Source organism: Hyla sarda, chromosome 3, assembly GCF_029499605.1.
Source record: "Hyla sarda isolate aHylSar1 chromosome 3, aHylSar1.hap1, whole genome shotgun sequence".
NCBI classification, from domain to species: domain Eukaryota; kingdom Metazoa; phylum Chordata; class Amphibia; order Anura; family Hylidae; genus Hyla; species Hyla sarda.
The window spans coordinates 2705790-2712603 of record NC_079191.1 but is presented as its reverse complement, the minus strand read 5'-3'; positions in this window follow the sequence as shown (position 1 = coordinate 2712603).

The following is a 6814-nucleotide window of genomic DNA, read 5'->3' as shown; positions in this document are numbered from 1 at the left end:
CAAGGATGTCCCGGTTACCTTTCTGCGGCCCCGCGTTAACTTTAAAAAGGAAGGGGCCGCCGGGAGGTAGCGCACACAGGGACATCACTGACGTCCCGTGCATGCGCCCATAGGAGCGGAGCAGCGAGGATGCACGCAGGGTAAGTTACCTGCACATCATCTTTGGTGCTCTGACCACCGCTCCTCCGGGACCTACTGCTATGGCCCATAGGCCATAGCAGTAGATCTGTAACGTACCGGCAGAACTGGTAGTGGATCCTCTGGACCAGAGAGGCAATGACGCGGGTTGTACTAGAGGACCGGTTCTAAGTGGTTACGGCTTTTCACCAGAGCCCGCCGCAAAGCGGGATGGACTTGCTGCGGCGGTAACCACCAGGTCGCATCCTCCAGTAGCAACTCGACCTCACTGGTAGCTGATATGGCATGGTACACAGGGAGCAGGCAGGAGCGTAGTCGGACGTAGCAGAGGACAGGGCAGGTGGCAAGGGTTCACAGGCGAGTAGACGGTAGCAAGGGTACGGCAACAGTCAGGGCAGAATACACAGTATGGAACGCTTTCTCAAAGGCACTAGGGCACAAAGATCCGGCAAGGGCAGGAAGGGGCAGGAGACTTTTATTAGGGAAGAAGGCAGGGATAATCAATGGTGTGCTGGCCCTTTAAATTTACAGAAGGTGGCGCGCTCGTGCCCTAGAAAGCGCGGCCGCGCGCGCAGGAAGGCAGAGCCAGTCTGCAGCGGGAACGAGGAGCCAGGTAAGTCAAACAGGGATGCGGCGCGTGAGTGGGGACCAGCCGCCACGGCAGCCGCGTCCCCGACACAAGGGATCCCGTGCTCCCGGTCAGTGTGACTGTGCGGGAGGCACCGGGATCCCGGGAAGGGGGAGCTGGGAAGCGAGCGATTCGGTCTGGAGGCGGGGAATGATGAGCATGGGGGGAAGGATGAGCAGGGGGGGATGATGAGCAGGGGGAATGATGAGCAGGGGGGTGAAATGATGAGCAGGGGAGAATGATGAGCAGGGGAGAATGATGAGCGGGGGGAAGGATGAGCAGGGGGTGAAATGATGAGCAGGGGAGAATGATGAGCAGGGGATGGAATGATGAGCGGGGGGAATAATGAGCAGGGGGGAGAATGATGAGCAGGGGGGTGAAATGATGAGCAGGGGAGAATGATGAGCAGGGGGTGGAATGATTAGCGGGGGGAATGATGAGCAGGGGGAGAATGATGAGTAGGGGGAATGATGAGCAGGGGGGAATGATTAGCAGGGGTGGAATGATGAGCAGGGGAGAATGATGAGCAGGGGGTGGAATGATGAGCGGGGGGATAATGAGCAGGGGGGGATGAGGAGCAGGGGAGGGGAATGATGAGAAGGGGGGGATGATGAGCAGGGGGGAATGATGAGCAGGGGGGTAATGATGAACGGGGGGATGATGAGCAGGGGGGGGAATGATGAACGGGGGGCATGATGAGCACTGGGGTGGGAATGATGAGCAGGGGGAAATGGTTAGCAGGGGGATGGAATGATGAGCAGGGGGGGGAGAATGATGAGCAGGGGGTGGAAGCAAGGATGTCTCGGTTACCTTTCTGCGGCCCCACGTTAACTTTAAAAAGGAAGGGGCCGCCGGGAGGTAGCGCATGCAGGGACATCACTGACGTCCCGTGCGTGCGCCCATAGGAGCGGAGCAGCGAGGATGCACGCAGGGTAAGTTACCTGCACATCATCTTTGGTGCTCTGACCACCACTCCTCCGGGACTTACTGCTATGGCCCATAGGCCATAGCAGTAGATCATGACCCCAGACCAGAGGAGCGATGGTCGGAGCACTGAAGTGGGGCAGTACACAAACATACAGTCTCAAGCCATACACTGTATATGACTGGAGGCTGTATGTCTGTGGGGGAACTATACTGCCAGCCTCATATGGGGGGACTACAACCTAATGCGGGGGAACTGCAACCCACTGTGGGGGTACTACAACCTAATATGGGGGAACTGTACTGCGCCTAATGTGGGGGAACTGTACTGTGCCTAATGTGGGGGGAACTGTACTGCACACCTAATGTGGGCAACTATACTGCACCTAATGTGGAGAATTGGGGGTGGGGTTGGTGAAGAAAAGTGTAGTGGAGAAGGAGAAGGAGGGCATAGGGGGCTGAAGTGAGGTTGTTTGTGGGGTGGGGTGGGGGATGAGGTAAGATTAGTGTGGGTTTGGTAAAGGGGGCAGAGGAGTGTGAAGGGGACTAAGGGGGGGAGGTAGGGGGTGCAGAAAAGTGGAATAGTGGAGAAGGACCAGGAGTGTTGAAGGGAGGACTTAAAGACCAGGGGAGGACTAAGGCTAAGTTTCCAGAGAAGGCAAAAGCACAAGAAAAAAATGCCCAAAAAATACCATAACACAGGAAAAAGCAGTAGCAGTTTTTCTGTGTTTTTGCAGGTAAAAAAAAAATGGGGAAACCTAGCCTTAGGCATCTCTGGGAGCAGGAGTCTGGAGGAGGACTCAGGGGGCCGGGGGGGGGGGGGGGGGCAGAGGGGTCTGGGGGAATTAGGGCTCGCCCACACTATGAACTTCTACCAGCAGAATTTTGCTTGTTTTCAATGGGAAGCTGCTACTCTGTGCACACTATGGAAGACACAGCGTGTGGTAGTATTATTTTTAGAGGGAATAATGTTTGGCAGTATAATATACAGAGTACACAGGGTTTGGTAGTTTTATATTTAGGAAGCACAGTCTCTTCAAGGGTTATAATGATTGTTGTCTTTATACAGAGGATGAAGATCGGCTGGCAGAGTGAGGAACCAATGATGTCCAGGCCCCCCTTCCCCATCTGTTTTCCCCCTCTCCTCCTTCCGGTATCTGCTCTGAACCCCTCCCATGGTGTAGAGGAAGTGGAGTGCCATGAGGACAAGGCACATCCCTCATGATATTTGCTCATTCCCATATGCTAGAACATCCCCCAGCATTGGGTGGGAACATATGTTAATGACAAAGCTGATATAAGTTTGAACGATTTGAAATAAACGGCCAGTGGACAGCACACAGGGAACGCTAAAGCACAATGGCTCTGTCTGATTTATTTCTCTATGCTTCGGTATATACATTCTGTATACAGATTTGGCCGGGAGTAAGATAGTTACATGTGCAGGGCGCAATACCCAGACCAGACGATTGAACAACTCCAGGCATACGGTAGGACATACTTGTACCTTGCCAAAAGTACCCATGTCTCCCCTTTGTTTTGTCATGCTGATCTAGCCGACTTACATGTGAGCTAACAGAGAAAGATAGATAAATTCTCGTCCAGAGACAATTACCCATGTATAATGTAGCTATCTTACTGCCCAAGTGTGTATGAAGTGTGTGTGAGTGAATAAGTGGAATTGGGACTGTTCATTGGGGAGTTGAGTTGCAGAGTACGTTGTCATAAATAAGCATTGGGATGTTAAGGCATCATCAGACTGTTTAGGGCAGAGTCATAAATAGATAAGTGATCTAGGATGGATATGGTTCTGGTTGCCTGGTATAACGTCATAATTAGAGCTTATCTAGGACTGGGGGTACAAGGGATTTTCCCGGCAATAGCAGATTCCTGGAACTTGTCCCATTGCAACTGATAGAATATGTGACATGTGTCCTGTATTGTGTGTGTCCATGGATTATTGTTAAATTAGCTAATTCAGACGAAGAGGGGGAAATAACTTCCCTTCTAATACTAGATCTAATGTATTAGTGTTTTAAGGATATCTCCTAAAAGTAAAGAGTTTTTGAGAGGGCTTTAGTTGGACACAGCTGGGGACACCCTAGAAATTGTTGGTTTCTGGTTTTTAGGAGACAGAGGGGGTTATAGCTGCAAGGAGGGGCTTTGGAATGTGCAGAAGTAACCTGAGCTCACTGAGGGAATTGCACAGAGTTGTATAGAAGGAAAATGCAGTTTGATGGAAAGCAAGTGGTGAGTTCAAAATGGAATTGATAAATTGTAGATATTAAGGCAGTTGCATATTTGAAATATATTGATGGTTGATAGAATAAGAAGGTTTATATATATATATATATAGCAGTGTAATATACAGTTATATATAACAGTGTGATTCTTGAGAACAATTGTGATTTGATTTAGTTATGTTGTAGTTCTCTGAATGGATATAGATAGACAAAAGAATGTGAGGCGAATAGATCGGCATAAGGTGTTGGCTGACAGTATGCTGCAAATTTTTAGATATTGAAGTTAACACCGATGTACAGACATACATTTGTTTATAAACTGGTGATAGGATGGTGAGAATTATCATATTTTCAATTAAGAGAGCCTTTGTGCTAAGAATCCTTTATGGAGTGACACCCTAATACTAATCCCTACAGTTATAACCCAGATCTTACCTTTCTTCATTCCATGTTTTTGTTCTCTCTTTCTCTCTCTCTCTTTCCATGAGGCTGCTAGTCTCTGCCACATGCTTACTCCTATGGGGGGCAGCCATGTTTACACTCCCAGAAGTGAAGTTCCTCCCCCAGCAGCCATTTTAGCTCATCCAATTAGTTTCCACCTTCATTCCCTGGCTGCCATTTTAACACATCTAATCTAGTGAAGCATATATGATAAATTAGGAACACACGGAGTATGACCAGTGAATGGATTTAGGTGAAACTGTGTATGTACATGATTATGTCATAATGAAACTACTTGATGATATTTTATGAATCTCTTAATAAGTTTGTTTTCGCAGGTGTGCAAGATGGATATAAAAAAAAAAAAGGAAATTTATAAGGAAATGCAATTAACTGTCTGATTATATTATAGGAGTAACGAGAGAAGTTTGGCCAAAGAGAATAAAATAAAATGTAAAATAAATGAAAAAGTGATCACTGTTTAATTAATTAATATTACTTTAAGGATTTAAAATCAGCTAATGGTTTATTGATTATAAATAATGCGCATTGAAGATGATTTTTTCCCAATTTTTGAAAGAGCTCTGTATATATTTTTATTCTTTTACATTTTTGTTTTTGCTGAGAATGCGGGCCCTGTCTGTGTGTGTGTTGTATGTTGAATATTTGTAAATGTTGATATTGTTACATGTTACATGTGTATGGTATGTCTCCATGTAGGCACTGATTGCTCAAGAATTTTTTGAGAAATGACCAAACCGAAATGAGGAAAAAAGCCAGACTCAAAGGGGTGGTGACCAGTGACATAGAGGAGTGGGAGGAGAAAGGCGGGGCTTATAGGAAGATTGACAGAACAGCCTTGGTCTAATGAAACACAGTCACATTGTTACGCCGAGCGCTCCGGGTCCCTGCTCCTCCCCGGAGCGCTCGCAGCGTTTCTCTCTCTGCAGCGCCCCGGTCAGACCCGCTGACCGGGAGCGCTGCACTGACACTGCCGGCGGGGATGCGATTCGCATAGCGGGACGCGCCCGCTCGCGAATCGCATCCCAAGTCACTCACCTGCCCTGGCCCCCTGCTGTCATGTCCTGGCGCGCGCGGCTCCGCTTCTTAGGGCGCGCGCGCGCCAGCTCTCTAAGATTTAAAGGGCCAGTGCACCAATGATTGGTGCCTGGCCCAATCAGCCTAATTAGCTTCCACCTGCTCCCTGGCTATATTACCTCACTTTCCCTGCACTTCCCTGCCGGATCTTGTTGCCTTGTGCCAGTGAAAGCGTTTAGTGTTGTCCAAAGCCTGTGTTCCAGATCTCCTGCTATCCTCTTTGACTACGAACCTTGCCGCCTGCCCCAACCATCTGCTACGTCTGACCTTGCCCCTGTCTAGTCCTTCTGTCCCACGCCATCTCAGCAGCCAGAGAGGTTGAGCCGTTGCCTGTGGATACGACCTGGTTGCTACCGCCGCTGCAAGACCATCCCGCTTTGCGGCGGGCTCTGGTGAAAACCAGTAGCAACTGAGAACCGGTCCACCGACACGGCCCACGCCAATCCCTCTCTGGCACAGAGGATCCACCTCCAGCCAGCCGAATCGTGACAGTAGATCCGGCCATGGATCCCGCTGAGGTGCCGCTGCCAAGTCTCGCTGACCTATCCACGGTGGTCGCCCAACAAGGACAGCAGCTGTCGCAGTTGACCGCCACATTACAGCTACTTCTGCCACTGCTACAGCAGCACCCATCTCCTCCGCCAGCTCCTGCACCTCCTCCGCAGCGAGTGGCTGCTCCTAGCCTCCGCTTGTCCCTGCCGGACAAATTTGATGGGGACTCTAGACTCTGCCCTAGCTTTCTGTCTCAATGTTCCCTACATATGGAGATGTTCTCGGACCAATTTCCTACAGAACGGTCTAAGGTGGCGTTCGTAGTGAGTCTTCTGTCTGGAAAGGCCTTGTCTTGGGCCACACCGCTCTGGGACCGCAATGATCCTGCCACAGCCACAGTCCAGTCCTTCTTCGCTGAAGTCCGTAGTGTCTTCGAGGAACCAGCCCGAGCTTCTTCTGCCGAGACTGCCCTGCTGAACCTGGTCCAGGGTAATTCTTCAGTAGGCGAGTACGCCATCCGATTTCGTACTCTCGCTTCCGAATTATCTTGGAATAACGAGGCTCTCTGCGCGACCTTTAAAGGCCTATCCAGTAACATCAAGGATGTGCTGGCCGCACGAGAGATTCCTGCCAACCTGCAAGAACTTATCCATTTGGCCACCCGCATTGACATGCGTTTTTCTGAGAGACATCAGGAGCTCCGCCAGGAAAAAGACCTTGATCTCTGGGCACCTCTCTCACAGTATCCTTTGCAATCTACCCCTGTGCCTCCCTCCGAGGAGGCTATGCAAGTGGATCGGTCTCGCCTGACCCTTGAAGAGAGGACTCGCCGTAGGGATAGCAATTTATG